We start from the raw sequence: 23,768 nt of genomic DNA, 5'->3' as shown, positions 1-23,768 counted from the left end.
AGTAAAGTCCAGAAATGTGAATTTAACATAAAACTAATGAAAACATCCCTAAAAGTAACTAGATTCTACTAAAAACATACTAAAAACAATGCCAAAAAGCGTATAAATTATCCGCTCATCACAACACCAAACTTAAATTGTTGCTTGTCCCCAAGCAACTGAAAATCAAATAGGATAAAAAGAAGAGAATATACTATAAATTCCAAACTATCAATGAAACATAGCTCTAATCAGATGAGCGAGACTTGTAGCTTTTTGCCTCTTGAATAGTTCTGGCATCTCACTTTATCCATTGAAGTTCAGAATGATTGGCATCTATAGGAACTCAGAGTTCAGATAGTGTTATTGATTCTCCTAGTTCAGTATGATGATTCTTGAACACAGCTATTTTATGAGTCTTGGCCGTGGCCCTAAGCACTTTGTTTTCCAGTATTACCACCGGATACATAAATGCCACAGACACATAATTGGGTAAACCTTTTCAGATTGTGACTCAGTTTTGCTAAAGTCCCCAATTAGAGGTGTCCAGGGTTCTTAAGCACACTCTTTTTTTGCTTTGGACCTTGACTTTAACCACTCAGTCTCAAGTTTTCACTTGACACCTACACGCCACAAGCACATGGTTAGGGACAGCTTGGTTTAGCCGCTTAGGCCAGGATTTTATTCCTTTAGGCCCTCCTATCCACTGATGCTCGATCCTTTTTATTTACCCTTGCCTTTTGGTTTTAAGGGTTATTGGCTTTTTTGCTCTTGCCTCTTGGTTTTAAGAGCTTTTGGCTTTTTCTGCTTGCTTTTTCTTTTTTTTTTCTATTTTTTTTGCCTAAATTTTTTTTCTTCTGCAAGCTTTGTTCTTTGCTGCTTTTTCTTGCTTCAAGAATCATTTTTATGATTTTTCAGATTATCAAATAACATGTCTCCTTGTCATCATTCTTTCAAGAGCCAACATATTTAACATTCTTAAACAACAACTTCAAAAGACATATGCACTGTTCAAGCATTCATTCAGAAAACAAGAAGCATTGTCACCACATTAATATAATTAAGCTAAGTTCAAGGATAAATTCAAAACTCATGTACTTCTTGTTCTTTTGAATTAAAAACATTTTTCATTTAAGAGAGATGATAGATTCATAGGACATTCATAACTTTAAGACATAGTTACTAACTACTAATGATCATGTAATGAAGACACAAACATAGATAAGCATATAACATAGAAAATGAAAAACAGAAGAAATAAGAACAAGGAATGAATCCACCTTAGTGATGGTGGCGTTTCCTTCTTGAGGAACCAATGATGTCCTTGAGCTCTTCTATGTCTCTTCCTTGTCTTTGTTGCTCCTCCCTCATTGCTTTTTGATCTTCTCTAATTTCATGAAGGATGATGGAGTGCTCTTGATGTTCCACCCTTAATTGTCCCATGTTGGAACTTAATTCTCCTAGGGAGGTGTTAATTTGCTCCCAATAGTTTTGTGGAGGAAAATGCATTTGAGGCATCTCCGAGGTCTCATGGTGATGAGCTTCATATGCCTCTTGAGCTCTATGAATGGGCTCTCTTGCTTGCTCCATATTTTTCTTAGTGATGGGCTTCTCTTCCTCAATGTGAATGTCTCCTTCTATGAAAGCTCCAGCTGAGTAACATAGATGGCAAATAAGATGAGAAAAAGCTAGCCTTGCCCCAGGAGAGGGCTTTTCGGCTATTTTGTAGAGTTCAAGGGAGATGACTTCATGAACTTCTACTTCTTCTCCAATCATGATGCTATGGATCATGATGGCCCGATCCACAGTAACTTCAGATCGGTTGCTAGTGGGGATGATGGAGCGTTGGATGAACTCCAACCATCCTCAAGCCACAGGCTTGAGGTCCAATCTTCTTAGTTGAACCGGCTTGCCTTTGGAGTCAATCTTCCATTGAGCTCCTTCCACACATATGTCCATAAGGACTTGGTCCAACCTTTGATTAAAGTTGACCCTTCTAGTGTAGGGGCGTTCATCTCCTTGCATCATGGGCAAGTTAAACGCCGACCTCACATTTTCCGGACTAAAATCTAAGTATTTCCCCCGAACCATTGTAATATAATTTTTTTGGATTTGGGTTCTTACTTTGATCATGGTTCTTAGTGATCCATGCATTGGCATAGAACTCTTGAACCATTAAGATGCCGACTTGTTGAATGGGGTTTGTTAGAACTTCCCAACCTCTTCTTTGGATTTCATGTCGGATCTCCGGATACTCATTTCTCTTGAGCGTGAAAGGGACCTCGGGGATCACCTTCTTCTTGGCCACAACATCATAGAAGTGGTCTTGATGGGCTTTGGAGATGAACCTTTCCATCTCCCATGACTCGGAGGTGGAAGCTTTTGTCTTCCCTTTCCCTTTTCTAAAGGATTCTCCGGTCTTAGGTGGCATCAATGGTAATGGAAAAACAAAAAGCTTATGCTTTTATCACACCAAACTTAGAATTTTGCTCGCCCTCGAGCAAGAAAAGAAAGAATTAGATGAAGAAGAAGAAGAAAATATGGAGAAGAGGGGGGAGGTATGTTTCAGCCAAGAAGGGAAAGAGAGGGTTGTATTGTGTGAAAATGAAGAAGAATGGAAGGCTTTATATAGGGAAGGGAGGGGGGTTAAGGTTCGGCCATATGGGTGGGTTTGGGTGGAAAATTGATTTTGAATTTTGAAGGTAGGTGGAGTTTATTGGGTAGGTTTATGGGGAAGAGTTGTTGTATGTGAGTGGTGAAGGGTTAATAGGGAAGAGGGATGGAGGTGATAGGTGAAGGATTTTGGGGAAGAGTGTTTATTGGGAATAGAGGATGATTGAGAAGAGAGAAGAGAGTGAGTGGAGGTAGGTGGGGATCCTGTGGGGTCCACAGATCCTGAGATGATCCTGTAGGGTCCACAGATCCTGAGGTGTTCAAGGATTTACAACCTTGCACCAAATTAGGCATGTAAAATGCCCTTGCACACAACTCTGGGCGTTCAGCGCCAGGTTGGTGCCCATTTTGGGCGTTCAGCGCCAGAACCATGCTCTGTTCTGGCGTTGAACGCCAGACAGGTGCTTCCTCCAGGGTGTGATTTTTCTTCCGCTATTTTTGATTCTGTTTCTAAATTTTTTGTTTATTTTGTGACTCCACATGATCATGAACCTAAGAAAACATGAAAAACAAAAATAAAATTAGATAAATAAACATTGGGTTGCCTCCCAACAAGCGCTTCTTTAATGTCAATAGCTTGACAGTGGGCTCTCATGGAGCCTCACAGATGTGCAGAGCTTTGTTGGGACCTCCCAACACCAAACTTAGAGTTTGGATATGGGGGTTTGACACCAAACTTAGAGTTTGACTGTGGGGGCTTTGGTTGACTCTGCTTTGAGAGAAGCTTTTTCTGCTTCCTCTCCATGGATGCAGAGAGAGATCCTTGAGTTGTAAACACAAGGTTGTCCTTATTTAATTGAAGGATCAATTCTCCTCTGTCCACATCAATCACAGCTCTTACTGTGGCTAGGAAAGGCCTTCCTAGGATGATGGATTCATCCTCTTCCTTTCCAGTGTCTAGGACTATGAAATCAGCAGGGATGTAAAGGCCTTCAACCTTTACTAACACGTCCTCTACTTGTCCATAAGCCTGTTTTCTTGAATTGTCTGCCATCTCTAATGAGATTTTAGCAGCTTGCACCCCATAGATTCCCAGTTTCTCTATTACAGAGAGGGGCATGAGGTTTATCCCTGAACCAAGGTCACACAGAGCCTTTTCAAAGAGCATGGTGCCTATGGTACAAGGTATTATGAACTTTCCAGGATCCTGTTTCTTCTGGGGCAATGTCAGTTGATTCAGATCACTTAGTTCATTGGTGAACAAGGGAGGTTCATCTTCGCAAGTCTCAATACCAAATAATTTGGCATTCAGTTTCATGATTGCACCAAGGAACTTGGCAGCTTGCTCTTCAGTGACATCCTCATTCTCTTCAGAAGAGGAATACTCATCAGAGCTCATGAAGGGCATAAGGAGGTTCAATGGAATCTCTATGGTCTCTAGATGAGCCTCAGATTCCTTTGGTTCCTTAGAAGGAAACTCCTTATTGATCACTGGACGTCCCAGGAGGTCTTCCTCACTGGGATTCACGTCTTCCTCTCCCTCTTTGGGTTCGGCCATTTTGGTAATATCAATGGCCTTGCACTCTCTCTTTGGATTTTCTTCTGTATTGCTTGGAAGAGTACTGGGAGGGATTTCAGTGATCTTCTTACTCAGCTGGCCCACTTGTGCCTCCAAATTTCTAATGGAGGACCTTGTTTCATTCATGAAACTCATAGTGGCCTTAGATAGATCAGAGACTAAGTTTGCTAAGCTAGATAGATTCTGGTCAAAATTCTCTGTCTGTTGCTGAGTGGATGATGGAAAAGATTTACTATTGTTAAACCTATTTCTTCCACCATTATTAAAGCCTTGTTGAGGCTTTTGATCCTTCCATGAGAAATTTGGATGATTTCTCCATGATAAGTTATAGGTGTTTCCATAAGGTTCACCTAAGTAATTCACCTCTGCTATTGCAGGGTTCTCAGGATCATAAGCTTCTTCTTCAGAAGATGCCTCTTGAGTACTGTTGGATGCAACTTGCATTCCATTCAGACTCTGAGAAATCATATTGACTTGCTGAGTCAATATTTTGTTCTGAGCCAATATGGCATTCAGAGTATCAATTTCAAGAACTCCCTTCTTCATAGGCGTCCCATTATTCACAGGATTCCTCTCAGAAGTGTACATGAACTGGTTATTAGCAACCATGTCAATGAGTTCTTGAGCTTCTGCAGGTGTTTTCTTTAGGTGAATGGATCCACCTGCAGAAGTATCCAATGACATCTTTGATAGCTCAGATAAACCATCATAGAATATATCCAGGATGGTCCATTCTAAAAGCATGTCAGAAGGACACTTTTTGGTCAGCTGCTTGTATCTTTCCCAAGCTTCATAGAGGGATTCACCTTCTTTCTGTCTGAAGGTTTGAACATCCACTCTAAGCTTGCTCAGCTTTTGAGGAGGAAAGAACTTGGCTAAGAAAGCCGTGACCAGCTTATCCCAAGAGTTCAGGCTATCTTTAGGTTGAGAGTCCAACCACACTCTAGCTCTGTCTCTTACAGCAAAAGGGAAAAGCATGAGCCTGTAGACTTCAGGATCTACTCCATTAGTCTTAACAGTATCACATATCTGCAAGAAGTCAGTTAAGAACTGAAAAGGATCTTCAGATGGAAGTCCATGAAACTTGCATTTCTGCTGCATCAGAGAAACTAATTGAGGTTTAAGCTCAAAATTGTTTGCTCTAATGGCAGGAATGGAGATGCTTCTTCCATGTAAATTGGAATTAGGTGCAGTAAAGTCACCAAGCATTCTCCTTGCATTATTGTTGTTGGGTTCGGCTGCCATCTCCTTTCAGGTTCTGGATCAGCTTTAACAAGAATACCTTTTTCTTTGTTTCTGCTCATAAGAAAGAGAAGAGAACAAGAGAAGAAGAGGAATCCTCTATGTCACAGTAAATAGGTTCCTTATTGTTAGTAGAAAAAGGAAAGGAATAGGGGTGAAGAAGAATGAAGAATCCAAACACAAGGGTAAGGATAGGAGCAGTGAATTGAGATGAGGAGATGTTAGTAGATAAATAAATAAATAGAATAAGATGGGAGAGGGAGAATTTTCGAAAATAATTTTTGAAAAAGAGTTAGTGATTTTCGAAAATAGTTTTTGAAAAAGGTTAGTAATTTTCGAAAATTAAAATCCAAAATTAAAATAATTAGTTAATTAAAAAGAAGTTTTGAAAAAGAGAGGGAGATATTTTCGAAAATTAGAGAGAGAGAGTTAGTTAGGTAGTTTTGAAAAAGGTAAGAAACAAACAAAAAGTTAGTTAGTTAGTTGAAACAAATTTTGAAAATCAATTTTTGAAAAGATAAGAAGATAAAAAGTTAGAAAAGATATTTTGAAAAAGGTAAGATAAGAAGATAATTTTTTTTTTGAAAAGATATGATTGAAATTAGTTTTGAAAAAGATTTGATTTTTGAAAAAGATGAGATTTTTAAATTGAAAATTTGATTTGACTCATAAAAACAACTAGATTTTTAAAAATTTTTGAAAAAGTCAAATCTAATTTTCGAAATTTTAAGAGAGAAAAAGGGAAAGATATTTTTTTTAATTTTTGAATTTTTAATGATGAGAGAGAGAAACATGAAAATGATGCAATGCATGAGAATTTTAGATCAAAACAATGAATGCATGCAAGAATGCTATGAATGTCAGGATGAACACCAAGAACATTATGAAGATCATGATGAACATCAAGAACATATTTTTGAAAATCTTTATATGCAAAGAAAACATGCAAGACACCAAACATAGAAATCTTTCATGTTTAGACTCTATGGATGCAAAAATACACATGTAAAACAAGAAAAGACACAAAACATGAAAACATCAAGATCAAACAAGAAGACTTACCAAGAACAACTTGAAGATCATGAAGAACACTATGAATGCATGAATTTTTTTCGAAAAATGCAAGATGAGCATGCAATTGACACCAAACTTATAACATGACACATGACTTAAACAAGAAACACAAAAATTTTTTTTTTTGATTTTTATGATTTTATAAATTTTTTTTCTTTTTGTATTTTCTTTTAATTTTTTTCGAAAACCATTTTGAAAAAGAAAAATAAGGATTTCAAAATTTTTAATATGAATTCCAGGAATCTTATGCTCTTTAGTCTAAAGCTCCAATCAAAGGGTCAGGCATGGCTTAATAGCCAGCCAAGCTCTAGCATGTAAATTACATCCATTGAGGTGATTAGTTGAAGACCAATCCCAAAGCAGTTTGGGTATGGCTTTACAGCCAGATAGGATTCAACATATTTCATGAAACACTAGAATTCATTCTTAAAAATTCTGAAGAAAAATATATTTTTGAAAACATTTTTATTTTAAAATTTTTTTCAAAAACAAAGGATAAAATTTTGAAGGATTTTTGAAAAATTTTTGAAAATTAAACAAAAAGAAAATTACCTAATCTGAGCAACAAGATGAACCGTCAGTTGTCCAAACTCGAACAATCCCCGGCAACGGCGCCAAAAACTTGGTGCACGAAATTGTGATCTCTGTAATGGATCCAAAAACATGGTGCACTACTCTCAATTCATAATTTGTCACAACTTCAATACAACTAACCAGCAATTGCACTGGGTCGTCCAAGTAATAAACCTTACATGAGTAAGGGTCGATCCCACGGAGATTGTTGGTATGAAGCAAGCTATGGTCACCTTGAAAATCTCAGTCAGGCGGATATAAAATAATTATGGAGTTTTCGAAAATAGGATAATATAATAAGGATAGAAATACTTATGTAAATCATTGGTGAGAATTTCAGATAAGCGCATAGAGATGCTTTCGTTCCTCTGAACCTCTGCTTTCCTGCTGTCTTCATCCAATCAGTCTTACTCCTTTCTATGGCTGGCTTTTTGTAAGGATGTCGCCGTTGCCAATGGCTACTTTCAATCCTCTCGGGAAAATGGTCCAAATGCTCTGTCACAGCACGGCTAATCGTCTGGAGGCATCACCCTTGTCGATGGTTGTATCCTATTCCTCTCTGTGAAAATGGTCCAATGCGCTGTCACTGCATGGCTAATCATCTTTGAGGTTCTCGATCATACTGGAATAGAATTTACTATCCTTTTGCGTCTGTCACTACGCCCAGCACTTGCGAGTTTGAAGTTCGTCACAGTCATTCAATCCCAGAGTACTACTCAAAATACCACGGACAAGGTTTAGACTTTCTGGACTCTCATGAATGCCGCCATCAATCTAGCTTATACCACGAAGATTCTGATTAAGAGATCCAAGAGATATTCATTCAATCTAAGGTAGAACGGAAGTGGTTGTCAGGCACGCATTCATAGGGAATGATGATGATTGTCACGTTCATCACATTCAGGTTGAAGTGCGAATGAATATCTTAGAAGCGGAACAAGTTGAATTGAATAGAAAAACAGTAGTACTTTGTATTAATCTTTGAGGAATAGCAGAGCTCCACACCTTAATCTATGGAGTGTAGAAACTCTACTGTTGAAAATACATAAGTGATAATGGATTTCATTGGTCTCGGCCCCAGAGGGGAACCAGAGTAACCAAGACTGCGAATACAATGATAAAAAGTTCTATTTATACTAAACTAGTTACTAGGGTTTACAGAAGTAAGTAATTGATGCATAAATCCCCTTCCGGGGCCCACTTGGTGTGTGCTTGGGCTGAGCTTGAGTGTTGCACGTGTAGAGGTCCTTCTTGGAGTTGAACGCCAGCTTTTGTGCCAGTTTGGGCGTTGAACTCCACTTTACAACTTGTTTCTGGCGCTGAACGCCAGAATTGGGCAGAGAACTGGTGTTGAACGCCAGTTTGCGTCATCTAAACTCGGGCAAAGTATGAACTATTATATATTGCTGGAAAGCCCTGGATGTCTACTTTCCAACGCAATTAGAAGCGCGCCATTTTGAGTTTTGTAGCTCCAGAAATCCATTTTGAGTGCAGGGAGGTCAGAATCCAACAGCATCAGTAGTCCTTCTTCAACCTCTATATCTGATTTTTGCTCAAGTCCCTCAATTTCAGCCAGAAAATACCTGAAATCACAGAAAAACAGACAAACTCATAGTAAAGTCCAGAAATGTGAATTTAACATAAAAACTAATGAAAACATCCCTAAAAGTAACTAGATTCTACTAAAAACATACTAAAAATAATACCAAAAAGCGTATAAATTATCCGCTCATCAACAGGCATTGATCATATGCATCTATGTGACATTGTTGGTTGTGTATATTGTAATTGGTTTTTCTATGTGAATAATTATGTTTAACAACTAATTGCTCTACCTGATGTAATTGATTGATTGTGATTGTACCTTCTTACTTGTGTTTGTGATTAAAATTGATTGGATTGTGGTGAATTGGCTGTTGATTAAGCTGTTTGGGCCTATTACTGTGATTGATTATGTGATGGGCTGAAGGCCATGAATGGTTTGTGATTTTGGTTTACTAAAGTATGAAAAACTAAACTGGTTCAGGATAGACTTAATGAAACTATGCTTGGAATAGCTTGGTCATTCATACTATCTAGGAAAAATTTTTAAAAAGGATTTCAAATTTTTGAATGTAAATATTTGATTTTTGAAAGGATACATAAGGTGGGCAACAATCATTGTTAGGGTTGTGAAACGGGCTAGCCTAGCCCATTTAGGCTCGGCCCATTAAGCCCGAGGGTTAAATGAGCTGGGCCGTTTAAGCCCGTTTTATTCGCGGGCCATAATTTTTTATCCCGGACAGTTTATAGTCAACCAGATGGGTTAAATGGGCCAGCCTGTTTATTCTTTTATTTTATTTTTTGAAAAATATATTGACAAAAAATACCACTTTTAGGTCAAAAACCTTTAAAAAATAATATTCTTTTAGTTGATGGGTCAAATTTTTGGGTCGGATCGGGAGAAATATCGGCTAAAAGTACAACTTTTTAAAAATAAATGTAAAAAAATTTTAACGGGCCACCCGTTTATCCCGCGGGCTAGCCTGTTTAACCTGTCATTTTTTTCGGGTTAATCGGGCTCAGCCCATTTAGCCCGAAATTTAAATGGGCTTAATTTTAGAGGCAAAGCCCGCCCATTTAAATGGGTAAAGGGCTGGCTCGATGGGTTTAACCCATTTTGACGGCCATAATCACTGTATATTGAAAACAATTTTATTTTATGTATCTTATTATAGCAATTCTCTAACACTATAGTGTGAACCAGTGAGGACGATGTTCTCACTCCGCTACAGGTTTTCTTTTATTTTCAGGATATGGATGACGAAGTTCGAAAGTTTATTACTTTTTTCGTTTTTTTGATGTATTGTGTTGTATTAGTTATGTTTTCCTCGCCTTTAACTTTTTAACATTTTGTAAGAGGGATAGGATTTGTATTATGTAATGCTTGTAAGTTAATACTAAGTATATGTATGTATATGGTTGTAAGTATGGATTTATGTTTTGTTATATATGGTTATTTTGAAAAAAAAAATAATATGATTTAAGTTTTAAACAAGCTCCTATTTTAGTATTAAATATTTTAAGAGTCATCGTAATACCGAGCTATTAGAGTGGCGTAGCCGAAAGCGTGATATTTTGATAACTAGGGTGTTACAAAACTCAGTGTATTCAAAACATCTATACTGTGTTTGTTCAATGCCTTAGTGGCTAGTTGTTTGGCTGCCCTTTGTGGATCTTTTATCCTTTTTGCAATATCTACAGCCTCTTTGAGAGCATCATCTTCCACTTCCATAAGGTCCACTACCTTTTTGCTGCTACTATCTCCTATCTTTACTTCATTATCCTCCGTTTCATTTGCTGGAGTTTCTGGTATCCCTATATCTGCTGCAATTTTTTTTACACTTTCTCCCTCCCCTTTTGATTTGAGCATCTCTCTCAGTGCTGCAATTCTCTCTAGCATTCTAATGGTTAAGGATCTTGATGTCGTTTGCCTCATATACAATTTCCATAACTTCCAATCAATTGCAAGCATGTGTGGTTACTACTGACTGCTTTCCTTTGTTAACTGGAGTTACTACATATCCTCCACCTGCATGCATATTCATGCCATCCATTATTAGTAACACATAATAAATAATTCATTAATTAGTTTAATTAAATATTAAACATCAATTTAAAAGCATACATTACTTTTAAGGGATGCACGAACGAAGTTACTATTTGTGGACACTTCTTATGATGAACAGAATGGAGCAATATCACTGTTTCATAGCCAAATTAAATTAATCCCAACTCATGAATAATTAATTAATATCAGATAATCATAATTATAATAAGATTACCATATGCGCTATCACACTCTATTCTCCAATACCTTTGCAACAACATATCTCGTGGTTTAATTCCCCTAATTAAAGATGAGACAAGTTAGCTATAAAAATGAATATGAATACTTAATTTAATTATTATGAGGGATCAAGCTCATGAGCCATACTATGAAGTTATGGAAAAAGATGATAGAATAGAGGTTGAGAAAAGAGACACAAGTAACAGAGAACTAATTTGGATTTATGCCAGGCAGATTCACCACCGAAGCGATATACTTATTAAGAAGGATGATAGAGAGGTATCGTAGTAATAAAAGGGATCTACATATGGTGCGGTGCTTATTGATTTGGAGAAACGTACGATAGGGTGCCAAGGGAGGTATTATGGAAAGTTTTAGAAAAGAAGAGAGTAAGGATCACATATATTCGTGCAATTAAAGACATGTATGATGGGGCCACAACTAGTGTGAAGTCTCAAGGTGGTATGACAGAGGAATTTTCTATTGGTATAGGATTACACCAGGGATCATCCTTAAGTCATACCTTTTCACACTAGTCTTGGAAGTACTCACAGAGCACATCTAAGAACGTGTGCCATGGTGTATGCTTTTTGCTGATGATATCGTCCTTATGGGAGAGTCAAGGGAAGACCTAAATAAGAAGTTGGACTTATGGAGAGAAGCTCTAGACGTGTATGGTATGTGCATAAGCCGTAGTAAGACAGAATATATGGAATGTAAGTTCGGTCTAAGAAGGGAAAATCCAATTATAGAGGTGAAGATTGGAGAAAACATCCTACGAAAAGTTAAAAGTTTTAAGTATCTTAGGTGCATCATACAGGATAATGGAGAGATTGAGCAAGATGTGAATCATAGGATCCAAGCAGGTTGGTCAAAATGGCGGAGTGCATCTGGTTTTATATGTGACAAAAAAGTTCCTTTAAAACTTAAAGGTAAATTCTATCGCATTGCTATAAGACCGGCTATGCTTTATGGTACGGAGTGTTGGGTGGCCAAAGGGGAGCACGAACATAAGCTAAGTGTGGCAAAGATGAAGATGTTGAGATGGATGAGTGGTCATACGCAATTAGATAAAATAAGGAACGAAGATATAAGGGACAGAGTTGGAGTAGCACCCATTGTGGAAAAGATGGTAGAATCACGTCTCAGGTGGTTTGGACATGTGAGAAGAAGACCAACCGAACACCCAGTCAGGAGGGTGGATGAGATGGAAGATGGACAAGGGGTGAAAGGCAGAGGAAGACCTAAGAAGACCATCCATGAGGTGGTCAAACGAGATCTACATGTAAACGGTTTCTCTGTAGATATGATACATGACAGAGCTCAATGACATCATTTGATTCATGTAGCCGACACCACCTAGTGGGACAAGGCTTTGTTGTTGTTGTTGTATTAAGAATTGAATTGATTATTACCATGGTAGAAAATCATTATACATTTGAAGGTGAATAATATCACTGTGACCGCCAATGTGATCAACCAGACAACCACGGTGCCCTGGTATACACAAAAGTCTCATCTGCAAGATTATTGGCATCGGAAAATCTATAATCTGATTAGTAAACATGAATCATTGATGAGCGGATAATTTATACGCTTTTTGGCATTGTTTTTACATGGTTTTCAGTATGATTTAGTTAGTTTTTAGTATATTTTTATTAGTTTTTAAATAAAAATCACATTTCTGGACTTTACTATGAGTTTGTTTGTTTTTCTGTGATTTCAGGTATTTTCTGGCTGAAGTTGAGGGACTTGAGCAAAAATCAGATTCAGAGGTTGAAGAAGGACTGCAGATGCTGTTGGATTCTGACCTCCCTGCACTCAAAGTGAATTTTCTGGAGCTACAGAACTCCAAATGGTGTGCTTTCAATTGCGTTAGAATGTAGATATCCAGGGCTTTCCAGCAATATATAATAGTCCACATTTTGATCGAGTTTAGATGACGCAAACTGGCGTTCAACGCCAGCTTCCTGCCCTATTTTGGAGTTAAACGCCAGAAACAGGTTGCAAAGTGGAGTTAAACGCCAGAAACAGGTTGCAAAGTGGAGTTAAACGCCAGAAACAGGTTACAAACTGGCGTTCAACTCCAAGAGAAGCCTCTACACGTGTAAAGCTCAATGCTCAGCCCAAGCACACACCAAGTGGGCCCCGGAAGTGGATTTCTGCATCATTTACTTATTTCTGTAACCCTAGTAACTAGTTTATTAAAAATAGAACTTTTTACTATTGTATTTGGAGAGATCTTTTGATCATCTATGGATGTTTAGTTCTTAGATCATGGAGGCTGGCCACTAGGCCATGCCTGGACCTCTATCACTTATGTATTTTCAATGGTAGAATTTCTACACACCATAGATTAAGGTGTGGAGCTCTGCTGTTCCTCATGAATTAATACAAAGTACTATTGTTTTTCTATTCAATTCAAGCTTATTCCGATTCTAAGATATTGATTCGCACCTCAATATGAATGTGATGATCGTGACACTCATCATCATTCCCAACCTATGAACGCGTGCCTGACAACCACTTCCGTTCTACCTTTGATTGAATGAGTATCTCTGGGATTCCTTAATCAGAGTCTTCGTGGTATAAGTTAGAATCCATGGACGGCCATTCTTGAGATCCGAAAAGTCTAAACCTTGTCTGTGGTATTTCGAGTAGGATCTGGGAAGGGATGGCTGCGACGAGCTTCAAACTCGCGAGTGATGGGCGTAGTGACAGACGCAAAAGGATCAATGGATCCTATTCCAGCATGATCGAGAACCGACAGATGATTAGCCATGCAGTGACAGCGCATTGGACCATTTTCACTGAGAGGACAGGATGTAGCCATTGACAACGGTGATGCCTAACATACATCTTGCCATGGAAAGGAGTAGGAATGATTGGATGAAAACAGCAGGAAAGCAGAGGTTCAGAAGGAACGAAAGCAATCTCTATACGCTTATCTGAAATTCTCACCAATGAATTACATAAGTATCTCTATCCTAGTTTATATTTTAATTATGTTTTAATTATCAATTCTCTATAACCATTTGAGTCCACCTGACTGAGATTTACAAGGTGACCATAGCTTGCTTCAAGCCGACAATCTCCGTGGGATCGACCCTTACTCACGTATGGTTTATTACTTGGACGACCCAGTGCACTTGCTGGTTAGTTGTGCGAAGTTGTGACAAAGTGTGATTCACGTTTGAGAGCACCAAGTCTTTAGCGCCATTGTTGATGATCACAATTTCGTGCACCAATCATCATTTAATTAATTCATCACCATTTGGATAATTAGAAACTTACTCTGATCTTGAAAGACCAAGAGACATAAGTGTGTGGAAAATAGCTTCTGAACTTACAATATGTCATAACACACTGGCATTAAAGCCAAGTTTAGAATTCCTTTTGCTACATCACTTGTCAATACAATTCTAGATCACTATGACAGATGTTTTAGCATCCCCTATGCAATTCTTGAAATTGGATGGTCAAACTAAATAAATTAGGATGCACAATCCCTTCCATCAACATTCAGATTACTTAGAGTATTTGCCTCAAAATATGTCAAACACATGTCAGATATTGAGAAGATATTTCTGATTCCAAACTAAATCAATTCGCATAGTAAATGCACTTCAAAAATAAATCAATCTTTTCTGTCATTAAGAAGAAAGGGTGAACAAGAGGGCAAGGGTAAAAAAGAAAAAGAAATAATTAAAGAGTAGTAAGATATGTAAAGACAAAATTGAAGAGTAAAAAAAGATGGTACTATCATGATGGAACCCAAAGCCAGAACGAATCCGAATTCTAGAGGCGATATTCAATTTTGGAATGGTGAACCCTCTAAGGGATGAGATAAAGAAGATAAGGATGCAGTTACAGAAGACAAGGGTACCAGCAAATTATGAACTTATCTCTCTCTCTCCCCCCCCCCACACACATGACACACAAAATTGTGCAATTGGCATGTTCCTGCTAAAGAGTGAAAGAACTAACCTATTATTGTCTTTAACCTTGTCAGAACCAATAGCTACAAGGTTTCATATAATAACAAAGGTTAAAATTAAAATCTACAAGAATAATAATAATAATAATAATAATAATAATAATAATAATAATAATAATAATAATAATAATAATAATAATAATAATAATATATTTAGATAAAAAAATTAAATCCAAGAACTTACATTTACTTCTTATGCGTCTTCCTTCATCGTTACTACCAGCTTTTAGGGCATTTGCTTTGACTAAAGCAGATCTGCATGAAATCTCATGTTGCAATGTTTTTATCTGAAATGAAACACATCGAATCAAAATTAACAAGACAATTTGCATTTCTGAAATTAAGAGTGCAGTGATGAACTCATTGCGAATGCTTACCCTATCCCTTCCCAAATTAAGCTCCTATAAAAATTAACATAACAGAATCATCAATCACCATTATCAAATCGCAGAACAAGAACAACAAAAGGAACGAAACACTGAAGGAACTATCCGCTGAACAAGAGATAACAGAAAGTTGAAATTGATGAATCCAAACTAGTATTAACTGAATTAAATTTCTGTTCTAGACAACTATAGCATATATCACACCCATGAAATTGAAAAGTGGAATTATGAATAGATCAGAGATTACGAACAGCATATATCTTGCTGAATTATATTACACCATTCCATGAATTGAAAAGTGGAAATAATTGCATGAAATTGAAACTCTAACCTCTAAGTGAAGAAAAATGGAGGGCTTCAGTTTCAGTTTGTTAGTGGATCAAAAATCTGACCTCCAAGCAACAGAATCGCAAAATTAGATTATACCTAAAATTCACGAAGCAAACAGACACAACGAGAGCGGCGGCGGAGAGAGCTCTGTGACGACGGCAATGAAGAGAGCAGACGCGATGAGAGAGGAGGAGAGGGCTCTGCAATGATGGCAACGAAGGGAGCAGATGCAACGAGAGCGGCGGTGGAGGGGGCTCGTGCGACGCGAGCGGCAGCAGCAGCGACAGAAGAAGCTCGTGTGATGGAGAAAAGAAGAAGCTCGATGATGGAGAGAGGAAGAAGCTCGTTTGATTTCTGTGGAGAGTGAATGGAGCTCGATATGGTGGGGGTAAAGTTAGATTAACTCAATATTTTCCAAAGGAATATTTTAATTTCCAGATAGATTTTTTGTCTGTAATAATTTAATAAAACGTAGTGTTTTTGTTCATTTAAATACAGACAGTTTTCCGTCGGTATCTATTTTTCACAAAAAAATTATTTTTTCCGATGGAATTATCGACATATTCTCTTTTCCTTCTGTAATTTATGCTAATTCATTTTCTTTTGTTGTTGACAAAATTCTCTCGCAAAATCTGCCTATATTTCTGTGGGATAAAATCTGTCAGAAATATCCATCTTTAATAAGTAGTTCTCTAATAGTGTTGGTTATTAAAATTAGAGTAAAATCCCTTTTTGATTTTTGTATATTTTCATTTTAAACAACTCACATTTTATTCATTAAAAAATGATAATTCATCTTCTATTTTTTTTTTAATTAAACACATGAATCTTGCTATGAGATTCTTTGGAAAATCTTAATAGAATTCGATGACATGTCACGTTGAATTTTATGACGTGGAGTCACTACTCTTACATAGATTATAAAATTTTCAAAATGACATCACATATGGGAAACGTTTCCATTACTAAACATAACAGAAGAAACTAACACTAAGAGAAAAAGAAATCATATGAAGGTTTTCGATGGCCTAGAGAAGAGAGGGTGAATCTATAGCCTCTTTTAATCTTGTACACTTTAAACTTCAAACTAGGATTTAAGACAAAGTTATTGTGATGTCTGTATTATGGATTATGCAAGAGATAATTTTATTTTGTTTCTCAATGAATGAAACAGGAGTAGAGCAAAGAAGAGAAATTAACTTTATATGTTGTTGTGACATCAGTGAAGTTGATTAAGCAGGAAACAATTTCATTTTGTCACATAACGAGCAAATTAGAAAGAGCAGAGAAGATAAAATAACATAGCCATATATCCTGGTTCAACCACCATGTGCAATATGGTCTATATCCAGTCTCAGATCCATCATAACTGCGATGAAATTTTCACTAACTTTTTCAAAGATTTATAAACACCAATTCCGAAAGATCACTACAAGAAAAATGCTAAGTACCGTCGGATTTAGCGTCATAGAGTAGCGGCGGATTTACTAGCAGTGAAGGCATCGAATTCGTCAGGTTAAATTATTACCAGACTTGCGTTTCCAACGGTAAATTCGCCGGTAATAATTAGATGGAAACGAAAAAAATTGTCGCATCCTTTAGAGTCGGATTTATTGGCAGAAAAATTCGACGGTAAACCTAATTAGTGAAAACGCTGCATTTTGGTTGCAAAATCCAAGAAAACTAACTAGTTAATTGATTAATTAAAACTGCGTTAATTGGGATTAAGACGTCCGAAAAAGGGTAGGCTATTTGGGATATAAATATGCAAGCATATAAATATACTAAACAATGGACAATAAGAATGAAACAAAATATAGATTACAATCACAGAGAAGGAAACACACAAGAATAAAATATTACGGTTAAATAATGTAACCATGTAATTAAGCTCAAATCTCACAGGTTGTGTGTTCTTAGCTATAATTCATGTTCCAAGTTACAGTCTTCAAACAAGTTTAACACAAAAGTTTTAATTTAAATTAGTGAAATATTATAAAAAAGGGTCTTGAAAAATAATTTATCACTCTAACCAAGTAGTGGTAGAAGAACATGCACAAAACCAAACAAATATGCAATCAAACATGCAAATGCAACAACTAATTTAACAAGAAAAATTAAACATTGGTGTTGAAATAGGAAATAACTAACCCACGGAAGTCGGTATCGACTTCCCCACACTTAAATATTGCACCGTTCTCGGTGCATGCTGAGATGTGCAAGTGGGTGGGCTGCTACAACTGATGCTTTTCTCCAAATATTGTGCGTAGGAACTTGTTTGCCGCCTCATATAAACGTCTTCTAGTTCCCTTCTTGGTGGCCATCCTGAAAGAAGAGAAAAGGGAAGAAAAGTAACCCAAAACAAAGATAGAAAACAAATAAAATATGGTTGGGTTAATGCCTAATAATGAGGGTCTCAATTACATGGTAGCTACAACATGCAAGTGAGAAAATAGTAGAAGCAAATGGCATATCAATAGTGCAAAAATTACAACAATGGGGGAGAGAGTGTGGGTAATGCAAGATAATATAAGTGCATATCAATACAAATAGAATGCAAGTATCATAAAAGATTAGTATTGACCTAAAAATAATACTACCCAACCATGGAAAATAAGTCACGAAGCACCAAAATAATGCAAAAAAAGATGCAACAGTTGAATAAGAACAATTAACACCTAATGGGAAAATAATAAACTTAGAAAAGAAAATAAAACATGCACAAGATTAAAATGCAATGAATGAAAGTATGTGAATAAATTAAGTAAAATAGAATGAAAGAGAATAGGGATGAGAAGTTGAAGAAACGAAGAAGAAAGTAAGAAAGGAGGAGGGAAGAAAGAGAAAGGAGAGAAGAAGGAAGTAAGAATTTAAAAATAGGGTGCGACGCGTACGTGTGAAAACTGAGTTGGCCATTCAACGGGTAAGCGTCGCCCACGTGTACGCATGGGTGGTCCGAAAGCGAAATGACGCACACGCGTCAGGGACGTCTACGCATGGAATGATTTTGTGCCTCTAGCACAGTTCCATCGCAAGGACAGCACATCTCTCGGGTCAAACACCAATTTACGCCGATTGTCCTATCCACACGTGCACATGGGTGACGCGTATGCGTAGATTTCCCAAGTTGCAGGTGACGCGCACGCGTCCTAGACACGTACGCGTGGGTCAAAGTGTGTGCAGAGCACACCAGCCGCACGATTCCATCACAACTTTCTGTTTGTTGGATGGGATAGCAAAATTGGGAATCGACGCCCACGCGTGGCCTACGCGCACACGTGGGTTGCCCTATTTTTTTAAGTAGAACGATTCCATCACAACTTTCTGTTTGTTAGATGGGATAGCAAAATTGGGAACCGACGCCCACGCGTGGCCTACGCGCACGCGTGGGTTGCCCTCCTTTTTTTTAAGCAGAATGCAAAATGCAGAATACAGATGATTATACAGAAAGTATGAATGAACAATAATAAAAATAAAATAAAATAAAATAAAATAAAACTAAGAATAAAAATGAAAGATTATACCATGGTGGGTTGTCTCCCACCTAGCACTTTTAGTGATTGTCCTTAAGTTGGACATTTGGTGAGCTCCTTGTCATGGAGGCTTGTGCTTGAACTCATCCAGGAACCACCACCAGTGTTTGTAATTCCAATAGCCTCCGGGATCCCACACTGGTTGCGTAAAGCCTTCAAGCAAGTTAAAGCAAGTGACAAGGCCCCAAGAGTGTTGATTGCTAGAATGAATTCCGGGGTCCCAAACCTTGCTTTTGCACCTGTCTTCTTATTGATCATCATTTTTCCATTTGGGTGGTGAGTAATCGGAATTCTCACTGAGATATCCAAATGACTTTCTAGACCCATTCAATCGAGCTCTACACCAGTCCTTGGACCTTAACTTGGAGCGTGCAACCATATTGAACCTTGCAGGATGACTCCTACCACTAACCATCACCCTCTTACTCTTAAAGCCACAAAGAGCTCTAAGTTGACCATCTGTCTCAAGTAAACCATATTCAAGTGGAATGATAAAGCTAAGGGATATGAATTTTACCCACTTAAATGTTGTATTGGATGGTAATGGCCTTGGGGGAGAGGTCTCCAACAGCTTTGGCAAGGTGAATTCAAGCTCCATTCCCGTGTGCTCTTCCTTGACAACTTTCACCTCTTTGTAAGCTTCTTTAATTTCAACCTCTTCCTCTTAGTAGCTTTCTTCCAATTCAGTCTCTTCTTCATTGCTTACCAAGGGCATGGGAGGTTGTGCCTTTTCTGCTTCAATCTCCATGTTAAGTCCAACGGGAGAGGATCCAATTGTAGATAAGAATTCATCAATGATTGAATCCATCTCTTGATCATCCCCTTCAAAGTCTTCAACCATGATATGACTTGAAGGTTGTACACCCTCCTCAACATCAATTTCAAACATCTTGGAAGGAGGCTCTATGACTTGAATTTCCCATGGAGGTTCTGCATCTCCTAAGTCTTCAACCACTTCTTCTTCTTCTATAATTTTGGCTTTCTCTAGTTGTTCTAATACAAAATTGAACTCCTCCTTGATGCCTTCCCTCACCAGTTCTTCAGCTACTCCTTCATCCCCAAGCCAGTCCCTTCTCTCTTGTTCCATGTCAATAGCATAATTAGGATCATGTTGCTCTTGGATTGATGCATCCACACGGGATATAAGAGCTTGGATAGTAGAGGTTAGACCAGTGAAAGTAGAGGCAAGTGTGGTTTGAAGCTCTAATTGCCTTTGGCGAATGACATTAAGGATGTTGTCATCCAGTGGAGGTTGGGGTGGATAGGAGGGTTTATTATTTTGGAGAAAAGGCTCATAATAAGAGGGTGGCTCTTCTTGGTAAGGGTATCGAGATGGTGAATATTGAGATGGTGGTTCTTGGGAGTAATTATGTTAGAATTGGGATGGGTCTATGTATGGTTCATACGGTTCATATGGTGGTTGGTTGGGTGGATAAGGGTTAAGGTCATAAGGAGGTGAATGGTTGTAGGTGGCTTGTGAGTATGGTAGTTCAAAGTTATGTTGTGGAGGGGATCATAGGCATATGGCGGCCCTCGTTGGTAACTACAAGGGGTCCACTGATGAGCGGATAATTTATACCCCTTTTGGCCTTGTTTTTACATAGTTTTTAGTATGTTTTAATTACTTTTTAATATATTTTTATTAGTTTTTATTCAAAAATCACATTTCTTGACTTTACTATGAGTTTGTGTGTTTTTCTGTGATTTTAGGTATTTTCTGGCTGAAATTGAGGGATCTGAGCAAAAATCTGATTCAGAGGCTGAAAAAGGACTGCAGATGTTGTTGGATTCTGACCTCACTGCACTCGAAGTGAATTTTCGGGAGCTTCAGAATCGAATTGGAGCGCTCTCAATTTCGTTGAAAAGTAGACATCCTGAGCTTTCCAGCAATATATAATAGTCCATACTTTGTCCAAGATTTGATGGCCCAAACTGGCGTTCAAAGTCAGCCTAAAATATTTTGGCATAAAACGCCCAAACTGGCACCAGAATTGGAGTTAAACGCCCAAACTGGCACCAAAGCTGACATTTAACTCCAAGAACAGCCTAAGCACGAAAAAGCTTCAATGCTCAGCCCAAGCACACACCACGTGGTCTCTGGAAGTGGATTTCTGCACTATCTGCACTTAGTTACTCATTTTCTGTAACCCTAGGCTACTAGTTTAGTAGAAAAACTACTTTTAGAGATTTATCTTAGGGTCTTTTGTAATTGGTGAATCTTATGCTATTGTTCATGTTTGGAGGCTGGCCTCACGGCCATGCCTAGACCTTTCACTTATGTATTTGATACGCACGGAAACTTGTCTCTCAACAAATTTCCCTTCGGCAAGTATACCGAATTGTTGTCAAGTAATAACTCATAAAAGAGTGAGGTCGAATCCCACAGAGATTAACGGATTAAGCAATCAATGGTTAATTGATTATCCTAGTCAGACGGTTCAGATTTGGATAATGAGCAGTAGGAATTGTAAATTGACAGAAAAGAAAGGAAAAGCAATAAAGTGCAGAAAAGTAAAATGACAAGAAAAGTAAATGTAAGAACTAAAAAATAAAATGAACATTAGGATCAAGAGATATTGCAATCCTCCGGATCATGTTCATTCTCATCTCTTCCTCAATCAATGCGTTCATTGATCTCCTTGGCAATCTTAAGTGATCGAATTACAATTCCTTGTAATTCAATCTCTCAAATCTTGATCAATAGCCAATTCCTTGGTCAATTGCTCATGAGAAGAGATGAAGTATGGTCACTGATTATACCACATGCATTTCCAAATCAAGTGTTGGTAGAATTATAGTCACCATATCCTTCAACCCCAATTTGGTCCAACATGAGAAAGCATTTCTAGCATGATCTCTTCATTCCTCTTCCAAGGTTCAGAAGAGATCCAAGTATGAATAGCTTCTTTTCCAAGATAACTACCCAATTGGATGAAGATTGAAAGCTTTCTAGTAAAATCAAGAGAAAAGAAAGAAGAAGAAGAATGAGAACTACAATTGATCTATTGAATCACAATAGAGCACTCTAACCCAATGAAAAGAGTTAGTTGGTCATTGCTCTACAAAAAAATAGAAAAGAAAGAAAGTGCAGAAAAGTAAAGATGAAGATTAAAACTAAAATTGAAACTTCAAAATTCATAAATGAAAAGTACAAAGAAAAGAAAGAAAAGGAAAAGTGTGTGAGGGGAGGGAGTCCGAAGACCCCTCTCTAATCCCCCCTTTCAGAATTTCAGTCCCCCTCTGAATGTAAAAGCTAAGGCCCTTATATAGGCTCTCCTAAATTACAAAATGAAATTAAAAGCAAATTACAATTAAATGAAAATTCCTATTCTAGATGCTTCTTGTGGCCTTGACTAGTTGACACTTGTGGGCTTGCTTCCTTGAGGTTGGGTGGTCCTTGAAAGAGAATCAAGTTGAGGTCCAGGTGCTAATGTCAGTGCTAACTTTAGCCACACTAACGCTACAAGTGTGGTGTTAGTGCTGAAGTTAGTGTGGCTAACGTCACACTTGCTACCCAGTTGGTGTTTTTGGGGCTTAAAAGATGCCTCTGGTTTGTGCTTCAATTTCATGCCCACTATAGAGTATTATATATCGTTGGAAAGCTCTAAATGTCAGCTTTCTAATGCAACTGGAATCACCTCAATTGGACCTCTGTAACTCAAGTTATGCTCCTTTAAAGGGGACATGGTTGCTGGCATAGTGGCTGGCGTTATTGGCAAACGTGAATGCCAATAACATCCGCGATCAGGGCCGAAAATTGCCAAGTTTTGGAGCTCAAACTTAATTCCCACCCCATACTATTATATATTGTTGGAAAGCCCTAGATGTCTACTTTCCAACGCCTTTGAAAGCGCATCATTTGGAGCTCTACAGCTCGAGTTACACTTCTTGGAAGGTAAAGAGGTCAGTTGGCCTTACTACAGGTTGATACCATGTTCATCTTTGCGCTTTCAAGGCAGGTTTTCTCCCTCAAATTTAGTGTCCATCATGTAGTGCTATATATTTATGGAAAGCTCTGGAATCCTACTTTCCAATGCCACTGGAATCACCTCATTTGGAGCTTTGTGGCTCAAGTTATTCTTGTTTGAAGAAGGCATGGTCAGGCTGCTGGGTGAGAATTTTGCCCACGTTAATGTCCACGTTAGTGTAACTAACGTGGCCATTAACGTGGGTCTTCCTTTTCTTTGCAAAGTTAGTGGTGTTCACCTTTTCCACTAACTTTGGAGTTGCCTTTTCCTTCCACGTTAGTTCCCACATTAATGTAACTAATGTGGAAGCTAACGTGGGTGTTTTTTTCGGCTTCGCAAACGTTAGTGGCGTTCACCTTTTCCACTAACTTTGGCATCTCCCTTTCCTTCCACGTTAGTTCCCACATTAATGTAGTTAACGTGGAAGCTAACATGGGTCTTCTTGCACCTTCGCTAGCGTTAGTGGCACTCACTATTTCCACTAACGCTGCTCCTTCTTCAAAGTTGATGCCATTAACGTTCCCACTAGCGTTCCAACTTTCCTTCCTTCCACGTTAGTGCCCACGTTAGTGTAACTAACGTAGCCGCTAACGTGGCTCTTCTCTGCTTCTTGTTACCTGAAATCAATCAAACAAAGTGCATCAAAGTCTTGCTCTTAATCATGG

The 23,768-nt window shown here is 38.0% G+C and overlaps 1 non-coding gene across 1 annotated transcript; it reads left to right on the top strand.

Annotated features, from left to right (window-relative positions):
* Positions 1-4,909: 4,909 nt before the first annotated feature.
* On the top strand, positions 4,910-5,017 carry LOC112774314 (small nucleolar RNA R71). The gene has a single exon (XR_003188809.1). It is a non-coding gene; the product is annotated as a small nucleolar RNA R71 (small nucleolar RNA).
* The last annotated feature ends 18,751 nt before the right edge of the window (positions 5,018-23,768 follow it).

Source organism: Arachis hypogaea, chromosome 18 (genome assembly GCF_003086295.3).
Source record: "Arachis hypogaea cultivar Tifrunner chromosome 18, arahy.Tifrunner.gnm2.J5K5, whole genome shotgun sequence".
Lineage (NCBI taxonomy): Eukaryota > Viridiplantae > Streptophyta > Magnoliopsida > Fabales > Fabaceae > Arachis > Arachis hypogaea.
The sequence above is the reverse complement of the archived record's forward strand: the minus strand, read 5'-3'. Positions and strand labels throughout refer to the sequence as shown.